General features: G+C 41.8%; 1 pseudogene; it reads right to left on the bottom strand.

Annotated features, from left to right (window-relative positions):
* Nucleotides 1–960: 960 nt before the first annotated feature.
* On the bottom strand, nt 961–9250 carry LOC100453506 (WD repeat-containing protein 82-like; annotated as a pseudogene).
* Nucleotides 9251–19902: the final 10652 nt, after the last annotated feature.

Here is a 19902-nt window from a genome sequence, read left to right as displayed (position 1 = left end):
AATGAAACTTCCTTATAAGGAGATGATTATAGTTGTCTTAATGACCTAAATATGTGGCTCAATAATGGTTATTCCAAAGAATTAATCATAGTTTATTTCAAGATAATGAACAAGTCATCAAGTAAAACGTTAATATCTTACTCTTCCTGGCATCAGCATTTCAGGGACAAAATGGTGTTACAGATGTCAGAATATTGATTGCATAAAATCTTGAAACCCACAAAACTCGTAGGCTTAGGTCTTAGTAATTTGTGTTGTTTATGTAATTTCAGCCCTGCACGTCACTGAAAAGTTATTTATCTTAACAAACTGGCCAAATTTGGCGGGTAATGCTGTCTGCCAGTATCTGCAGATGTATTGTTTCCGCCTACATTTGTGCATGTTGTCTGTGGTCTTTAAAGAACACTATCTAACACCAGACAGAAATGTCAACTCTGTCAGATTTTTTCCTATGTTCGAAGAACTGATGTTGCTGTTTCCTAATTTTGTCAAATTATGTGTCTGAACTGTGTTCCTTTCTTGAAAGGTAGATATTACCAAACGTGTACCAGATAAGTAATCAGAAGTCGTTAATATTGTGTCAAGTTACAGCACAGTTTTCAACAAAGTAACCACAAAGGTCAGTGCTAAGGCAAATATTTAGTAAACGATGTTTTAGCTATCTAAAGTAAAAAGGCATGATCTTAGGAAAGTGATTGCAAATTAAAAGAGAAAATTAAAAAACTGAAGTTTGGAAAACAAAAGTAATTGCAACAGTTCAAGAGCTTAATCTGACCTGATTTTTTCCTCTGTAGAAGACAATGAACTAAAAGGACACAATTGTTCTCGATCTCTGTTTTGAGTGCTTTAAAAAATTAATATATGGAAGAGTTCAAAATGGGCAAAATAAAAACTTATTTGGAGAGCATACGCGTAGCTTTTACAAAGCAAGAACGATGACCAGAAAACAGACGTAAATGGTTTAGAATTTCTATTTAAGCATAAACCATGTGCAAAATTACCCGAATTTAACACATCATGTGTTAGCCATTAGCTGATTCCATCTTGGACCCTACTGAAGCAATTCTTTAAGGAAAATAACAGGCTTAGCACTAGAAAACTTAACATATGAAGGAAAATAGGGAATAAATACATAGATACATCTCTAGTTCCAGATTTAGAGAATGCCAGTGTTACTCCAGCAGGTAACCAAGAAGATGGATCAAGGAATGGGCTTCTGACAGACATCCTGAAGAAATTGAACACTGTCAGCTGTGGAGTGAGTAGTACAAATCAGAAAATGAAAGATCCATTGATTTCCTTCTAATCAGAATTTTTGCCTATGTTCTTTATCCACATTCTATTGATGTGTTTTTATACATGTATTCAATTATGTATTTGCCCTTTGTGTAAATTCCTTCCATAACTTCTCTGAAGACTGTAGCACATGATCTAGAAATGACTTTAGCTAGGACAAGACCAAGAAAGTAAATAAGAAACAGATGATCTGTAGCCTCACGTTGTTATTTTAGCTCTGTCCTTAAGAAAAAGGAGCAGGGCCAGGGGAACCCAGCCACCTCCAAATCTCTCTAGACACTCATCTTCATGCTTTTTTACCTGGTAGAAATTTATTTATTCTGGTGTGTTGCCATTGTCTCTCTATACCCAAAGCTCTGATTTACAAAAACAAAAAACAGTCACACTGTGTATGTGTAAGAGTAATCTTTAGGCAAGTATTAGCAATGTATCTTTAAAATATACTTTTCCCCGTAGTTTGTGAAATGAATGCCTGGTGTTCTGTGAGTGTCCTTTCTGTCATTTTAATTTTTTATTTTGAAACTCCATAGGTAAATGGTCATACCACATGTGTACTCCTCATAAAAAGGAATCTCACTATCACTTTTATGTTTAAAAAAATTAATTTGCTTTCTTGACAAAAGCCAAAAGCTCTTTTAACAAGGGGGCTTATTTTCCTAAGTTTAGTACAATTTATTTGATTGAGAGTGACACCAAATGGTAAGAAAAATGAAATGCCTCATTCCTCTTACATAATCTCTTAACAGTAGACCACCCAACTTCCCCACAAAATGTAATTAAATGAAGCCAAGATTCTAATGCCATGCTTTAGATTCAGAGTGGCCCCAAAGGCGCCTTTGGATTTTGTAGTTGCCATTACCTGGAATGCCTTTCCCTCTAATCTATGTATCCCACTTCCCTCTACAAAGCCTTCACTGATCAGTCCAAATGATCATTTCCTTGATTCCCTATACACAGTTTATAAGCTTCTTGAAAGTAGAGACTGTATTATATATCCCCCCACATTTTCCATTGCTGCATTTAGAAACTCGGGTCTTCAGTCAAAACTGGGGAGTTGACCAGGAATCTGACACCATGGGGTTTTCCAAGCTCCACCAGGATAATCCCATTCTAAGGACAGCTCCTGTCATTCTTAAAACATCTAAAGGATTATACTGTTTTTCCCTTGGTCATCTGTCCTAAGGCTTCTCAGCCCCGCAACCCCCATCCCATCCATCTTAGTTCTAATTTCTCTCCACTCCAATTTGCTGGTGCTCCATTCCCATCGCTTTGACCGCAGTGAAGACAGAACAGCTGGTGGACATTTAATCGCTAACAACTTTTTACAACCTTGTATAAGAGGTGGGTAAGCAAAAATTTTACAATTCTCTATTATAGTCATGTTTTTAGCTCCTAATGTGTACCAAGCACCATAACAATTTAAAAAATCAATTTGTTTTAAGGTCTTGTATGTATAAAATACTATGGGAAAGCATAATATACACATTTGATTATGCTTTGCTAATGCGATTCATCTTCATACATGTGGAACCCTATTAATCTGGATTTTTCTGAGACGGCTTCAATCCCAAAAACTCGATGTGTTCTAAGAATGCCAATGTTTCTGCATCCAAATCGCATTTTTAAGAATGTCTCTCTCAACTAGAAGTAGTATGAAATTGTTAGAAAGGCATTCCAGTTTTTAGCTTTGAAAATATGTCCATTCTAATATATGTGGTATCGGAGGCTCTCTCTGCTTTGGGCACCAGCTGATGTGTATATTATTTAGTGAAATAGAGATTCTTCCAATGTCTTTTGAGAACAAAATGGGATCTTAAGCACTTTCATTGAGGTCTTAAATATAAATGTATGGATGTCACAACTGGGCGACATTTTAATGCCTCCTTACCATTTGTTGATTTAGAAATAAATCCTGATGGGAGGCAGCATAACATAAAGGAGATAGCTAAGGCCAGCTTTTCCCTGTATTGTGAGTTGCAGTTTCCTCATCTGGAAATGGGGTTTATGTTGCCTACCTCATTGATTGGAGGAATGAGAGTATGCTCACTAAGTACAATGCTGACACAAGTACCTAATTGTTAACCTTCCCTCCTTCCTTTCTTTCCCTGGTTTCCTTTCATCTCCCCATACAGGGGAATATTGTCTGAGGATATTCTTACATATTTCTTCCTTAGCCTGTTTTAGTACATAAGGGCTTTTAAACCATTGAGTGGAAAATTGCTGTTATTTGAGATACTGTGAGCCTAACACTGTAGTAATGCTAATTTTCTGCAAATCATGATCTCTCTGTCCATTCGATGGCAGGAGTTCCTTTGGCCATGCTCTGTGAGGAAGCTGCCCAAACACGTTTGGACTTGTGTATCAGTAAGGCTACTAAAAGAGAAAACAAGGTATACAAAATAAACTGGCTCTTATATAAGTAAAACAATTTTACCAGACAAAGGGAGAGCTACTAATAACCTATTACCCCCCCCATCTTTTCTAGTCACAGATTTCTTGTATTTTCTATTCCTTCTCTTCTGGGCTTTTGCATTTCCTGTTTCCTCTGCCTGGAGCACTTCTCCACCAAACCCCAGCTTCCTTCACCTAGCTAACTCCTCTTCATCTTTCAGGTCTCAGTTCAGCATCACTGCCATTAGGAAGACTTATTTTACCTCTCATTCTGAGTTCAGGATACCATATCCTTCCTCCACCCCATCCTGCTCATTGTATAGTACCCTGCTCATCATATAGTAGTACCCTGCTCAAATGCTGCCTCCTCACACAGGCATCCCGGTTTACTCTTACTTAGTGTCTCTTTTTCTGACATGTAGAATAGTGCTTGGGACAAGTAGACATTCAACCCTATGGTAAAAAATGCCTTTGCTCCCCCAATACTTTGTAGCTTCCAATCATTCCTGTTGTGGCACTTATAGCACTACATTATCAGTCCTCTATTCTATAACACCACTAGATTGTGAGCGCCAGGACAACAACAATCAGGTCTATTTCATGCACCATTGCATCTCCAGTGCCTGGCACAGAATCAGGCCTCAATCATTATTTGTTGAAAAGTGAGCACACATATAGTATACATATATGCACACAGTATAACTACAGTGAAGCAAAATTTTTTTGTTTGTTTTTTGAGGAGGTCAGTGAAGCAGAGGAGGAGAAATGGTAGCAGGGACCTATACCAGGCTTCCTTTGCTATGACAGCATCCATATTCAGAGTCAGCCAGGTGGGCTTTTGATAGCAGTTACACTAAGTAGGTTTTGGTTTTTGTTTTCGTTTCAAGATGAGTCTCACTCTTTCGCCCTGGCTGGAGTGCAATGGCGCACCATCTCGGCTCACTGCAACCTCTGCCTCCCAGGTTCAAGCGATTTTCCTGCCTCAGCCTCCCGAGTAGCTGGGATTACAGGTGCCCAACACCATGCCCAGCTAATTTTTGGATTTTTAGTAGAGACAGGGTTTCGCCATGTTAGCCAGGCTGGTCTCGAACTTCTGACCTCAGGTGATCCGCCTGCCTTGGCCTTCCAAAGTGCTGGGATTATAGGCATGAGCCACTGCACCTGGCCCACTAAGTGGGTTTTATGTTGACCTGAATTTTCAATGAATGAATTTAGAATTAATGTCAAACTTTGTAGGAAGTTGAACATGGCTTGCAGAGCAAGAATTTGGGAGGCCACAGAAGGTTTGAAGAGATAAAATAGATGTTTTTGAGCAGTCACCTGGTGACCAAACAGATATAGTGATATAAAAATATGCAACAGAATAACCTATATGGATTTGGATAGCTATAAGAAATGGGCTGAAATATAACAGTTAGAAAAATACTCAGATTTGAACACAAGAACACTTCACAAGATATGCTCTGGGTCTTTTTGTTTGCTTGTTTGTTTGTTTGTTTGTGACAGAGTTTCACTCTTATCACCCAGGCTGGAATGCAATGGCACAATCTTGGCTCACTGCAACCTCCGCCTCCCAGGTTCAAGTGATTCTCCTGCCTCAGCCTCCCAAGTAGCTGGGATTACGGCATGCACCACCACACCCGGCTAATTTTTGCTCTGGGTCTTAGGTAGCAAATGCTGTTCATATTTGAGGCCTCCTCTGTGAAGGGCCCGGGAAAAAAGTAGAACATGGCTCCAGCCAGAGTCTCTCAGAGTCAAGAAGGGCCTAGGGTCACTTCCATTTTTTGGATCCCAATATTTTTTTTCTGTTTAAGACTGTAACATGGAAAAAATGTTTGTATGTTAAGCACAAAAGGGACATAAAATTGTATAGACAGTAGAATAACGACTATGTAAACACACCAAAAATCTATGCACAGAAATGTGTAGGGGAACATTTAACACCAAAAGATTAACAGTGGTAGCATTTGGGTGGCAAACTGATTATTTCTAAAATTTCCATATTTTCCTTAATAAGCAGTAATTATAATTGCAACTGGAAATAATTTTTTAAGTACCCCTCTGGCTGAGCAGTGCAGTGTCACTATCAAATACACATCAGTGGTTTTGGCCGTGACTCCTAAGAGGATGCCAAATGCCGCTGCCCCACTCCCTAACCACCCCCAAGAGAGCTTGAGCACCTCTGGCTCCGCTGAGAGAATCTTTGCAGCCCCAGCCCTCAAAATCTCTTATTCTGCGTTATCCCCCCACCACATCATCTCCACTCACTTCCAGCTATATTTTTTCCCTTTCTTTCTTAACTCAGGAGGCAGGTTTGCAACTGCAGGACCCAAAAATAGAGGCCATGAGGTGGCATGTTTTCAAAGAACGTGCTGCCTCAGTTTGGGACACACAGGAACTCAAATACAAATCATTTTCCTGCTGCTGGGTAAGTCATGCTTGGTGGCTGCTCTGGTTGCAGATACGTGAACTTATATACCCTTTCCTGTTAACCCACGGTTCCAAGCACTCTTTCTTAACAATTATTTCTGTCATGAACTTTCTACCCTAAAAAGCCAGGGGTGGGTACTAACAATTAAGATCATTTGGTTTCTAAAAGTCCATCCTCTCTGGGAAAGCAGAGCTATACAGTGGGTGGCATCCTGCAGATTCTAGTCTACATTTGGGAAAGGTATACACCTCTTGCACTTTCAGTTTAAGGAACAAGTCAAAAAGTAATTGCTTTAAAAAAAAAAAGTGCTAGCAATTCACAGCCTATTCCTGCCTCTGAACAGTAGTTGTGATGCCTTAATTTACTCCCTAGCAGCTATGTATTCTTGAGCAAGTCATAACCTTACTGTGCCTCAGTTTCTGGATCTGCAAGGAGTATTGCCTGCATAAGTGTTTGTTTAGGAATTTAGTAAAATGACATACCACTCTCTCTGCTCTAAGAGAGCCATCAGCCAGCTGCAGCTCGTCTCACTCAGCCTGGGCCTGACCAGAGTCCCTTCCTCTTCCAAGAGAAAGCAAGGAAAAGCAGCAAGCAAGCAGACTTATCAGGTAAATGGGAGTGATCTATCGTTGGCAACGAGGCCTCAAACGAACTGAAAATGCTCTGGCTCCAGCACCCTATCCCCAAATGCCACAAGCCAGACACAAAAGCCATGCAAGAGTGACTATCACACACACCACAGGCACAGAGTACCACCAAGCAAAAAGGGGGATAATACTGCAGAGAGGACCCCAAAGTGCGGCTTGAGGAACACAGGAAGTCATCCCAAGGCCCTCACTTAGCTGCCATGGAAACAGCAAACACTATAAGCTTTGCTTCATTCAGTCTTCCGAAATGAAAACATTAATAGGGAAGACTCACTAACACTTGTGGCAAACACTATTAGCAAGAATGCAGTCTGTCTCTTGGGCTGCGGGACTCCATCTGCTTCAGCTGAACTCTCAGAAACTACAGATGAGAGCAATACATGCATACGCACACACATGTATGCATATCTGTATGCACACAGATGTATTTAAATGAAGGTGCATACACGGTGCTAAAATACAAACAACAGAAATCAAAGATCATATGCAAAAAGGCCAAATATAACATATAACGCAGGCCTAGAACCAGCTCTTGGTCGGGAGCTGGGGAAAGGGGTGGTATCATCTAAAAATTACATACACAATTTGTGGCGGGCAGGGAAGGCATCAGTGTAAACAACTCAGACTCACTTCACAATACTAGCCCACAGCAAAGGATGATGTATCTCATGTACAAAAATAGACTCCCACCTTGCTTTTGTACAAACCAAGCTTGGTAGGCATCCAGGAGGACCGTGAGTTTGTCTTGATGACAGGGCACTGCACCAGGCTGCTGCTAAACCTTCCAGCCCTAGGAACTCACCTGCTACCCTCCCCCTTCTTTCCCTTTCAGGCCCTTTTCCCACCCAACACTTACAGCCTGAGGCCTGCCCGACCACCTAGCCTCACACAACTAACTGCAGTGACTAACTGCACAGCTTCCTGCAAGCAAGGTCCTTCTGTATTTGTCCCTTTCTCTAACCCCAAGATATAAGAAAACATTTCTGTAAATGTTTGGCACCTAAGAAACATGACGGTTGTGGATAATGCCACAAGTACACAGGGAGACCCAGTAACAAGACATGCAGTGTGAGGGCAAGGGGCACTGAACTGCCCCAGCATTTCAAAACCAGGACTGTGGCTTCCCATACATTTAGGGGGATAGGAGAAGGGATGTGCGGAGCTAAAGAGTTCACTGACACCTCAGCAGCATGTACATTCAAATTGAAGATGCTTGAGAGCCCCACTATACCCAAGTTAGGAGTCTGGTCACTCCTCTAGCAGAGCTTGGTGCAGTGACAGCTAGAAAAGATGAGTTCCAATTGAGTCTGTTGCACCAAGAGTCCTTTTGAAGATGCTCAGCAAAGTAATTATTTTCTTTTGAGCAGATGTACAGCACATCCATGGGAAGGCCATGTAAAAGGATGTTCTCCAGCACAGTCAGATGATCCAGTCCCACTATCATCTCAGTCCCCTCTGAGTTTCTTCCTATGGCGGCCCTCACGGTACAGAAATAGCCAAGCAGCATCAGGGTCAGTCATCAATGGTGGGCAACCAGAAGGCCGTGTTGGTACACCCGCTGGCAAAAGTCACAAACTTGGGGTTGAATTGCAAACAGGTAATTGGGCCTGTGTGTTTACCATCCAACACAACTACTTTTATACCGCTCTCTCCATTCCAGAAATGGATCTTGCCATCCTCTGAACCAACCATAACAAACTGAGAGTCTGCAGTAAATGAAGCCTCCAGTGTGACAGCTTTGCTGTTGGCATAACGGCCAAATGTGTGTATCACCACTCCTTTGAATGCACCAATGAGACGAATGAAGCTGACGTTGGTGGAAATGAGGATGACCTTGCCACTGTTGCTGATTTTAAGTGCTGTCCACTCACAAGTTCGATCATACTGCATCTTAAAGGTAGCAAATGGCCCCTTATCAAAAGAACAAAGGTCATAAAGTTTGACCGTTTCAGAGTTGACACCAGCAGCAAAAATTCACCCTTCTGGATCAAAAGAACAAACTGGCTTCCCCTTTATATGCATGAGGCCCTGGCAGTTGGGAGACCGGAGATCCCAGAGTCGAATGGTCTCATTCAAGAGACCCAGAAATGAAAGTGTCATCCACAGGTGACATGGACAAGACCACCACCCTTTTGCTATGTCCAGGAAAGTATCTGATGTATTTGTTGTCATGCAAGGACAAGTAACGAATAGTATCGTCTATTTTGTTACAGCTGTAAACAACCGTGTTTGCCGCAGGAGTGTATCTAATGAGGCCACACCGTATTTCTTACTGAACAGGGTTTTGGTTTGCCCTCCTGGCAGTCATAGAGCACGATGGAGTCGTCGTTGCTGCTCGAGGTGATCACCTCGCTGTTAGGGCTGAAATTGAAGCAGTTAATCTTGTCCGAGTTTTCGCGGAACACGTTGGCGATACAGAAGCTCCGCAGCAGCACGCGGCGGGTCAGCTTCATGGCTGCGTCTGGGGAAGGCAGCGGCGGCGCACGGCCAGGCGGCGGCGAGCGGGCGGGCTGCCTAAGGGCCAACCTGCGCGAGGCGGGCGCCGCGCCGGCGGCTAGGGGGATGTTGGCCAACAGTTGGGCCGCCTCCTCCTCTTCCTCCTGCTTGGACGACGGTCTTCCGCCTGGACTGTGGAGCCTCGCCGACCGTTCGTCCTCACAGCCACCCCATGGGCAACCAGCGCGGCGCCGGCTCATTGTGTCTGCCATCTTGGGGCAACAGGCAGAAGCCGAGCGGATCCCAGCGTTTCTTTTTTAAAGTATTTTTTTTTAGAGACAGGGTCTTGCTATGTTGCCCAGGCTGGATTCAAACTCCTGGGCTCAGGTGATCCCTCTGCCTCAGCCTCCCTAGTACCTGAGATTACAGGTACATGCCACTATGCCCAGCTCTGTTATTTTTTTTTAAATGACAAAGCAGGTTTTCGAAAATGATAGTTTTTAAATATTTTCATCCCCCTGCCTCAGCCTCCCTAGTACCTGGGATTACAGGTACATGCCACCATACCCAGCTCTGTTATTTTTTTTTAAATGACAGGCCGGACACGGTGGCTCACGCCTGTAATCCCAGCACTTTGGGAGGCCGAGGCGGGCGGATCACAAGGTCAGGAGTTCAAGAAAACCTGGCCAATATGGTGAAACCCCGTCTCTACTAAAAATACAAAAATTAGCCGGGCGTGGTGGCAGGCGCCTGTAATCCCAGCTACTTGGGAAGGTGAGGCAGGAGAATCGCTTGAAATCGGAAGGCAGAGGTTGTAGTGAGCGGAGATCGTGCCAAGGCACTCCAGCCTGAGCAACATGAGCAAAACTCCGTCTCAAAAAAAAAAAAAAAAAAAAAAGACAAAGCAGGTTTTTGAAAATGATAGTTTTTAAATATTTTCATTTAACAAATTAATACCTTTAACACATACATAATTTACAATGAATTTAGGTATTAAGTTGAGCCACATGAAATTGTTGATATTCAATCATTTTTTTAACCTAGAAAATCAATAATGTCATGTAGTTCAACCTAATACAACCTCATTTTGAGATAAATGTTAGGAGTCTATATTTGAGGCCCTGCCTTTAGTGACTATGAGGCCCTAGCTAAGTGCACTGCTGCCCATCCCAACTCTCCCAATATTGATTATAGCCTTAAGGCTGAGGGCATCCCATCTGTGTATGTGAATGTTCAGCCTCTAAACAAAAGGGGTCTAAGCCCTCTGACCAAACAGTGGAGACTGAATACTGGGCTAAAAGAAAACTAAAATCTAGAATTCTAAATTCTAGGTGAGCCTATAGTATATATTAAGGACAAGCAGATGTCTGATATATCTTTGTAAGTTTTCCAAGTACAAATGCTGGAGGCTTCTCTGTTCCTAAGTTCTCAAGAAGGAAATGCAGCAGTGCCTGATGCCTAGTGGGCCTACAGAAGTATTAACTAACTGGCTCATTTTCTCCTTCACTCAACTGATTTTGTCCTCACTCTCTACTGCTAAAGATGAGACCGGTTCTGTTTTACTCATTCTCCCCACCTTCAACAGTGAAAACTGTTAAACAACTCCAGGGTCTTTCCTTTCCCTTTCACTCTGCTCTCAAACATACACCATCCTCCCTCCTTAATTTCCTTGCCCGCTTGCTTCTCCAGCCTTCCCTTTCTCTACAGCCTTTTTGCCTCTGCCTCCTCCTGTGCCTCTGGTAACCACTGGGTAGTCAATGAAGAAGCCAGTTTATTCCCCTATCCCCACATCATATCCTAAGCTCATCTTCCCTGACCTTGAGAGGGCATGAGGTGCACCTTTGTGCTCTCAATAAACCAAAGTTGTTTTAATAAGCCCAGTGAGACTAAGATGTTTAAATTCTTCTTCTCACTCTCATCACCGCAATGTGAGATGGATCTAAATATGTTGCAACAGCATAGCCTTGGGCCAGCAGCTCTTGAGTTATAAAATGTTGCAGCAAACTCTCCTTGCATAGCAATGTTATCACCCAAGAACTCCATCCTTAACCCTATCAGCAAGAATTCTAGAGTACTTTCTCTTTGCCATGCTCACAGATTTTCAGAAGTTTTTCCCTGATGGAACCAGCATCTGAAATCTTCATAGAAGCATAGGCAAGACTCCTCCAGCAATTCCTTTTTTCCTTCCCGGATACCATGTTTATACAATCCATCCAAGCAGGAGCTTAGCAGTGGCACTTGAGTCCACTGAACCTAATGCTTCCCTAATTGCACAATTAAGAGGCGGCAGACATTTGAATTGGCAGCTGGACTGCAGTAGGTGGAAATAAGAACATTGTGTTCCTTTGCATGTGAAGTCATGTATAGTTTTTCCAGCATATGATGAAGTTGCAATAAGAAGGAAAATCTGCACTTTAGCTTTTTGGTTTTCCTCTGGATATAAATTTTAGAGAATCTCTCCATGCTGTAAAACCTTATAGCACTTTGTATCTGTTGTGGAGCATCATTTCCTTTATCCTGCCTCTCAGTGTCATGATTTGTATGCCTGTCTTATCTTTGAGCAGCTGCCAGGTCTTACCGGTTTTCTCATTCCACCCTCATCCGTTTACCCACCCAATGTCTAGCACAAGTCCTTTGAATGCGCAGAGTTAGCATGCAGTGACTATTTATTGAACTATTGAAGTTGCTTTGCTTTGGAGCTGTTTTTATCTAACCCTTCCACTGCTCCATTTTATTTAGAAGGACTTAGGATTTAATATATTAGAAAGATGACTACAAGGGATTCAAATTGGCAGGTCTCAATGGTTGCATTTTCTTTGAGAAACTCTTAATACAAAGTAGTGGTCCCCAGTGATCACGTCAGTGTTCGGAGACCCTACCTTGTCTCCCAAACACATCCTACCATAGCTGATTGATCCAGGGGATATACCTAACAGGAGGGGTCCCTCAAATTGTCACTTTCAGATATTTAAAACCTTAAGGGAGTGGGTTTGAGCTGAGTTCTAGTAAAGACTTGGATCCTGAGGGAAGATTCAAAGGCTTATCACTAGGGCTGCCCTTGTTCCCACTTCACCTGAGATCTGGTCTTTCTGCTCCTCCTTAAATCCTTTGAGCTGCCCCAGCATCTTTCTGGAAAATCCCTTTTGTTCTCAAGTTGACTAAGATCCATTTCTGTTACACACACTCAGTTGACCTAAGCCAATAGAATGATTGGAAGGGGCACAAAGAAAGCCTGCTGGGCTTCGAGCCTGGTGCCGCCTTCAACTTGCTGTGTGATATAGTATAAGTCACAAACCAATCTGAACCTCACACTCTCATCTTCAAGTCTATATTATTACCAGAGATTCTAGACAATGCCAGCAAGAATATATTGAAAGATGGATAGAATTGTAAGATGCAGATGTAGCAGAGAAAGTTTATTCTGGGAACGAGGAATGGCACAGGAAAAGACATGGGCATAGGAAAGCAGGGACCTGTTTAGGAAGCAGAAGGAACCCCTCTGGAGCATAGGGTTTCTTGTTTCAAAATGTAGTTAGTGGTTTTATTATTATTATTTAGGTATAGCAAGGCCAGCAGACTAGATGACTGTTATCAAAAAGATAGTTATACTCACAGATGCCAAGAGAAGCGGACATGCCACACCACAGGGGGCCACTCGGGGAAGCACCAGAGTCTGTCAGGAGGCAGAAGGAAAGGAGAAAACATGAGCAAGAGCCTTTATGGTGGTTTCCATGGGAAAGAATGGGCAAGGCAGATTAAGCAGATTAAGGATTGACTAGTTTGAATAATTTCAGCTAGTTCAGGGGCATAGGGACTACTCTTAGTTGTCTGGTAACTGGCCCTGGAGTGATTAGGGCGGGGGATTATGGTCCTAAGTATGACAGCCCAGTAGAGAAGGTATTTGCAGGTATGGGCTCTGGATTGGGTGGTTTGCCTTTGAAAGGTATGCTCAAGGGCAAGTTGTTTACAGTCTCTAGGAATTGGCTAGCCCTGGAAGGGGCAGCACCTCCAGGGTCTGCAAGGCCCCAGATGTCAAAGCGTTAAAATACAAAAAATAAATAACATGGTTAATACATCCCTGTAGGAAAGTAGCACACTAGACGGAGGAAATGAAAGCTGAGTCTAGACCGTAAGGGACCACAAATGTTAAACTAAGGAGTTTGGTTTTCATTCTGCAAATAATGTTCTGTATACCCTGAAGGATTCTGAGCAGAGGAATAATATAAGAGCTGTATATTAGGAATACTACTTTGATGTCTTTGGACAGGATGGGGTAGCTTTAAGGACCAGATCAACAGATCCGAGTAAATACTGGATGTGGGGTTGAGGGAAAGATAGGAATAAAAACCAACTTCAATATTTCAAGCCTTTGTAACTGTAGGATAGTGCTGCTATTAATAGATACAGGTGTCTGAGAAGAAGACATCTCTAACAGGAAACTTAAGAGATAAGTGGGCAGAAATGATGAGTTGTGCTTCAGAGATGTTGATGCAACCATGTCCAACAGGAGTTCTCGTGTAATGTTGCTTGTGTGATTATCTGGCATTGTATGTGTCTTGCCTCCCCAAACTGTCAGAAGAACCTCAAAGGACTTGTATCTTATTGTCTTTGTCCCTCCCTCATACCTAGTGCAGTGCCTCATTCCTCTGGTCCTTGCCATGTTCCTTCACAAGGCTAGCACAGGCTGTTTCTCAGGGGGCATATCTACCAGAATTTGTCCACATGAGACAGGAACCACTCTGGGCATTCTGACTGCCAGCCTGGGGTCTAAAGATGTCACAAGTTTACACACTCAGGACATGGATGAGACTTAGCTCTAGTGAGCCATGATTTCCTCATACTAAATAAAACCCTTTCTGAATGTTCTCTAAGATCTTTTCTAGTGCTAAAATTCTGTAAATAATTTCTGAGATTTTGTAATGCTAGAAAGGTACCTAGAGCTATCTAGCAGATCAAGGAAATTGCCTACCCTTGTTTTGTCAATATCAAGTTTAGGCAGGCAACCTCTTTCATCTTGACTCTTACTAAACCTTGTTAACCTAAGAAACAATTAATTCTAAAGGTATTAAAGTTTCTCTATTCTTTCCCCATCCTCTTAACCTTGTTCTTTCCTTATGCCCAACACAAGGAACCCCCACCAAGTTGGCTTATCTATTGGGGTGAGTAGGTTCCAATTTATGTTTCAAACACAACAGGCAGATGTCAATCACTGAACCAATTCAGGACTTCTTTGGAGTATCCTAATTCTACTACAAGAAGTGGATATGAGTGGTCCATAAATGGCAAAGAAAACATGCATGCAAAATGTAAAGTGGTATGATGAAGAAGAAAACAGTCAGGAGAAGGAAGGGGGAAAGGAAGTCACAGTTTTTAAGGGTTTTCCATACATGGCCCTCTACTAGATTTCCTGGGTCCTCTTGTTAACCACTCCCATAGTGCCTTGAACTTCAATTTTAACATCATCAGTGTTGTAAACATATTCAATATCTCTCTTCCTGTTAGAATGTATGCTCCATGGAGACAGAGACTATACAATGTCTGTCTTATTTACATCTCTATTCTGGTTCCTCCCAGAGTTCCAGGCAAATGGTGGTGGCTGGGTAAGTATTACATGAATGATTGAATAAACACATCCTGACAAATTAATCTTGACAGTGCTGCAAAGTAACAATATCTCAACTTTACAGAAATTGAGGCTCAGAAGGATATATTAACTTGCCTGTGGTCACATGGCTAGAAAGTTGAAAAATCAGAAGACTGAAAGTGGGTACCTGAAGCCAGGCTCCTTCGATCCCTCTGCAAGTCCCTCATGAAAACTCTCCCATGCAGTGTCACAGTCATGTTCTGTGTTTGTTCTTTGTAACAGAAATGGGCCACAGCTAACTTAAGCAAAACAGTTTAATGGATGATATCAGGGATTCACAAAACGGAAGAACTGTTAAGAAACTGGGGCAGAGCTGAGATTTCAGGATCAGGAGTGAGTAAATGTTGAGTGAGGTCCATGGAATTAGGTCTTCTCCAAAGGTTTTTTTCCATTCTTTCTCATCACTCAGCTCAATTTAGAGTCCAGGAGAGAGAATTTAATTGGCTAAAGGAGGGCAGAATGCCTTATTGACAGCCCCACCAAGACTGTATGTAATGGGGAAGAAGAAATTCCCCCCAAATAATCCAAGTGATCTTACCAGAAAAAAGTGGGACTGTGTGCTAGGCATCCGAAAAAATAGCAGTGTCCACTATGAACTGCTACATGGAGACTTCCAACATCCTGAACCAGAAATGAGTCCCCCTGGCAAGCTGCTGCTTTCCCTGTCCACCCCCAGGAGGTGTTCATGGAGGATGGAGGGATAAATGGGGATCTCTCACAGTGCCATCCTTGAATGCCAGCAGGGCTCCTCCTCAGAAGTTTCTAACGTGTTGAAGAAAGTGAGAACTCACTTGTCTCCCATCCAACACCCACCATCCCCCCAGCTAACCTGACTGGGCTGTTTTTTTGTTGTTGCTTCTGTTTTTGTTCACACCTTCCTGTGGGATCATTTCAAACCCCCATTTCCGGATGACCCAACATCCTCCTGCAATCAACTAGCAGGGGGTGAAGCTTGCCAGAACCTCAGGTAGCAGCTCTGTCGGGCACCATTTTCAGCAACATCCTGTGTTCACAACTTTCCAGCTCACCTCCAAATGCCAATTTTGGTTTGTGAAAATTTCCATGGCCCCCTGCTAAGCTACTCTTCTCATATCCCAGTTCACAGGCGCAGAGATGTTGATCTCTCATGCTGGGCCCCAGCCACCACCCTGTCCTCTGTGCCATCATTAGCTTATACCCGGCATTTTTTGTTGGTAATAAGCTCTGACTTCTGAAGCATCCCAACAGCCCCTTTTGGGAGGGGGACATATCTAGGAACCCCTAGATATGGAACCCTTTTATAGTCACACGGTGTAATGGTGGCAGAACCAGTACTGGAAACCAAGGCTTTTGGCCATGGTCCCAGCCTTCTTCACTGATAAGTCCGCTTATTCAGTTCAGTGAGAGGCTTATAATTCTGCTATAATATACCCAGAGAACCCACAATTCTTCAGTTACAACAAAGCTCTGAATTTTCTGTAGAAGTAATTGGTTTCAGAATTTTCCCTCACATCCCATACATTACCTTCAATATACATTATTTTTATATTTTTAATTGATTTTTCTTTTTTTTTCTTAGAGACAAGGTCTTGCTTTGTCACCCAGGCTGGAGTGCAGTGGCGCAATCATAGTTCACTGCAGCCTCAAACTCCTGTTTTGAACTGATCCTCCCACCTCAGCATCCCAAATAGCTAGAACTATAGATGCCACCATGCCTGGCTAATTTTTTATTTTTTCTAGAGTCAGGGTCTTGCTATGTGGCCCAGGCTGGTCTTCAATTCCTGGCCTCAAGCAATCCTCCTACCTAGGTCTCCCAAAGTGCTGGGATTACAGGCATGAGCCACTGCACCCAGCCAATATATATATTATTTTTAGTGGTACAACTATCTTGAGATTTACCATTAGCCTCATTTCAGAGGGAAAAACTGAGGCTTGAAGAGGGTAAGTAATTTGTCTCAAGTTCGTACAGTTAGTAAGTAGTAGAACCAAGATTCAAACCTAGCATGCTGGCTCCAGAGCCCCTATGTTTTTTCATTGCACTTAAATTCATTACTATCTCCCATAGGTGTTTTCTGTCCTCCTGTAACCACACACACACACATACACACAAACACACACACACCCCCCACCCTCTCCCCAAGGACCTATCTAGCAGTCTCTCTGTCCTTTGTTTTAACAGCTTTATTGAAGTATAATTTATATACCATAAAATTTACCTATTATAAGGGTACAGTTTGATTTTAAGTAAATTTATACACTTGTACAATAATCACAATTATAATAATAATTCAACTTTAGAATACTTCTATATTTTGCCTTTTCTAGAAATTTCACGTAAGTGAAATTATACAAAACATTTTTCATCTGACTTTTTCTACTTAGCATGTTTTTGAAATTCATCCATATTGCTGCATGTATCAGTAGTTCATTCCTTTTTATTGCCAAGTAGTAGTCCATTGTATGAATATACCACATTTTGTTTATACACCAGCTAAAGGACATTTGGATTATTTCCAGCTTGGGCTAGTATGTATAACATGGCTATGAACATTTGCATATAAGTCTTTGTGTGAATCTGTGCCTTCATTTCTCTTGGGTAGATACTTAGGAGTTTAATTGCTGGGTCATATAGCAAATATTATTTAACATTTTGAGAAACTTCCAAACAATTATCTAAATTAGCTGCACCATTCTATGGTTTCAATTTTGCCACATCCTTGCTGACACTTGATATTGTCAGTGGGTATTAATAGTTCATTATAGTTTTAATTTGAATTTCTCTAATGAGTAATGATGTTGAACATCTTTTTATATGCTTATTCACCATTCATATGTCTGCTTTGGTGCAATATATATTCAAGTCTTGCTCATTAAAAAAATCAGTTTGTCTTATTGAATTCTTTATATTTTCTGAATATAAATACCTTATCAGGTATATGATTTGCAAATATTTTATTCAAGTCTGTGGCTTGCCTTTCCATTTTCTCAATGGTATCTTCTGAAAAACAGAAGTTTTAAATTTTGATAAAGTTGAATTTATTAATTTTTTTAAGGATCATGTTTTTGGTATCACATCTAAGAAATCTTTGCCCTAATCCATGTTTCTCCTAAGATTTCTTCTAGGAATTTTATAGTTTAACTCTTACATTTAGGCTGTGATTCATTTTTAGTTAATTTTTGCATATGGTTGTCGTGAGGTAAGAATGTAAGTTAAATTTTTTTTTTTTTTTTTGCACAGGAATATCCATTGCTCCAGCATCATTTATTGATGACTATTGAATTACCTTGACACCCTTGTCAAAAATCAATAGACCACAAATGTAAGAGTTTATTTCTGGCATATACTCTGTTCTATGGATGTATGCCTACCTTTAAGTCAATACCACACTCTTTTGATCACTGTAGCTTTATTTTTTAAATCCTCCAACTTTGTTCTTTTTCAAAGTTGTTTTGATTTCTCTAGATCCTTTGCATTTTCATATAAATTTTAGTATCAGCTTGTCAAGTCCTACAAAAAACAACCTATTTTGATATGGGTTGAGCTGAAACTATAGTTTAATTTGGGGACAATTACTATCTTAACAATATTGAATCTTCCGATCCATGAACATTGTGTGTCTTTCCATTTGTTTAGATTTTTTAAAATTTTTCTCAGCAATGTTTTGAGGTTTTCAGTACATAGGTCTTACACTTCTTTTGTTAAAATTATTCCTAAGTATTTTATTCTTTTTATGCTATTATGAGTGGGATTGTTTTCTTAACTTCATTTTTGGACAGTTTGTTATAGTGTATCCTGCAACCTTACTAAGTTTGCTTATTTGTTCTAGTATATTTTTATAGATTTCTTAGGCTTTTCTACATACAAAATCATGCCACCTGTAATAAGGAGAGTTTTACTTCTTCCTGCTTCAGTCTGCATGTCTTTAATGTCTTTTCTTGCCCTTTTGCACTGGCTAGGATCTCCTGTATAAAGCTAAATAGAAATGGTGAGAGCAAACATTCTTGACTTTTTCTGCGCTGTCCTTTGCTCTGTTTTCAAAGGGAATCCTGATGCCTTTTGCAGAGGAGAAGGTAAAGCTTTTCTGCTTCCTCAGGGGGTCCCTTCAGTATCTCCTCCTGCTTTCTTGCCTAAAAGACTTATGAAACTCATAAGATACCATCTCTCTCTCTCTCTCAGAGGTCCCTCTGGAGCAGCCTCATCCTCAGCACCAGAGTTTTAGTACCTCGGAGGAGTAGCACTTGCTTTTTGGCCCCTTCCATGGGGATTCAGTGAGAAGGAATTAAACATTAACTAAAATGTTTGGAACTCTCATGAAAGATCTTCCTAAACCCCAAAAGGAGCTGAGAATGAGTTTCAGTAGAAGACCCTGACAGCTGAGACCTTCCTAGGCACTGTGGGGTTCTGCAATTAGCCCCCATCTCTACACTCCAGCTGCCTGTGCTCTCTTCTTTCCCATGCTCTTCAGAGCACCTGCTACACTCCAAACAGGCTAATCCCTCTAAAACCCCATAAACCCACCATGCTCATCCCCCCAGCTTTGGCTATGCTGTCCCTTCCCTCCTGGAACGCCTTTCCACTTTCCTCTGCTTGTCCATATCCTGCCCGTCATTCAGCACCTAACTCCAGTTCTTCCTCTTCCACAAAGCTTTTCCTGATCACTCTGGCCATCAGAGATATCTCTACAGCTGTACTCTGACTGCCACCCAATTTAGCACATGATCACAGCGGGCTTGTACCATGTAATTAGTATAGGTTTTCCCTGGCCACTTGGATGTAAGAAGCTTCACATTTATTTGTTCTACATTATGATCTCTGGCTTGGCGCCAGCCACAAACACAATGAAAAATCCAGTTATCAGCCACTAACAGGGACGCCCCGTCCTTTCTGAGGTTCCTGTAGTGGCTGTTGGGGCTGGCCTTTCTTTCAGCACACTATTATCACTGCCAGGTTATTCACTGTCTATGCCCCAAAGCCCATTAGGTAGGCAGTGCCGCTATGCTGAGCACAGTGCGACTTCTCAGCAAATCCTTGTTGACAAACTGACATAGGCTGTGCTGAGTCCCCTCCTACTACCCTC

Source organism: Pongo abelii, chromosome 1 (genome assembly GCF_028885655.2).
Source record: "Pongo abelii isolate AG06213 chromosome 1, NHGRI_mPonAbe1-v2.0_pri, whole genome shotgun sequence".
NCBI classification, from domain to species: Eukaryota; Metazoa; Chordata; class Mammalia; order Primates; family Hominidae; genus Pongo; species Pongo abelii.
The sequence above is the reverse complement of the archived record's forward strand: the minus strand, read 5'-3'. Positions and strand labels throughout refer to the sequence as shown.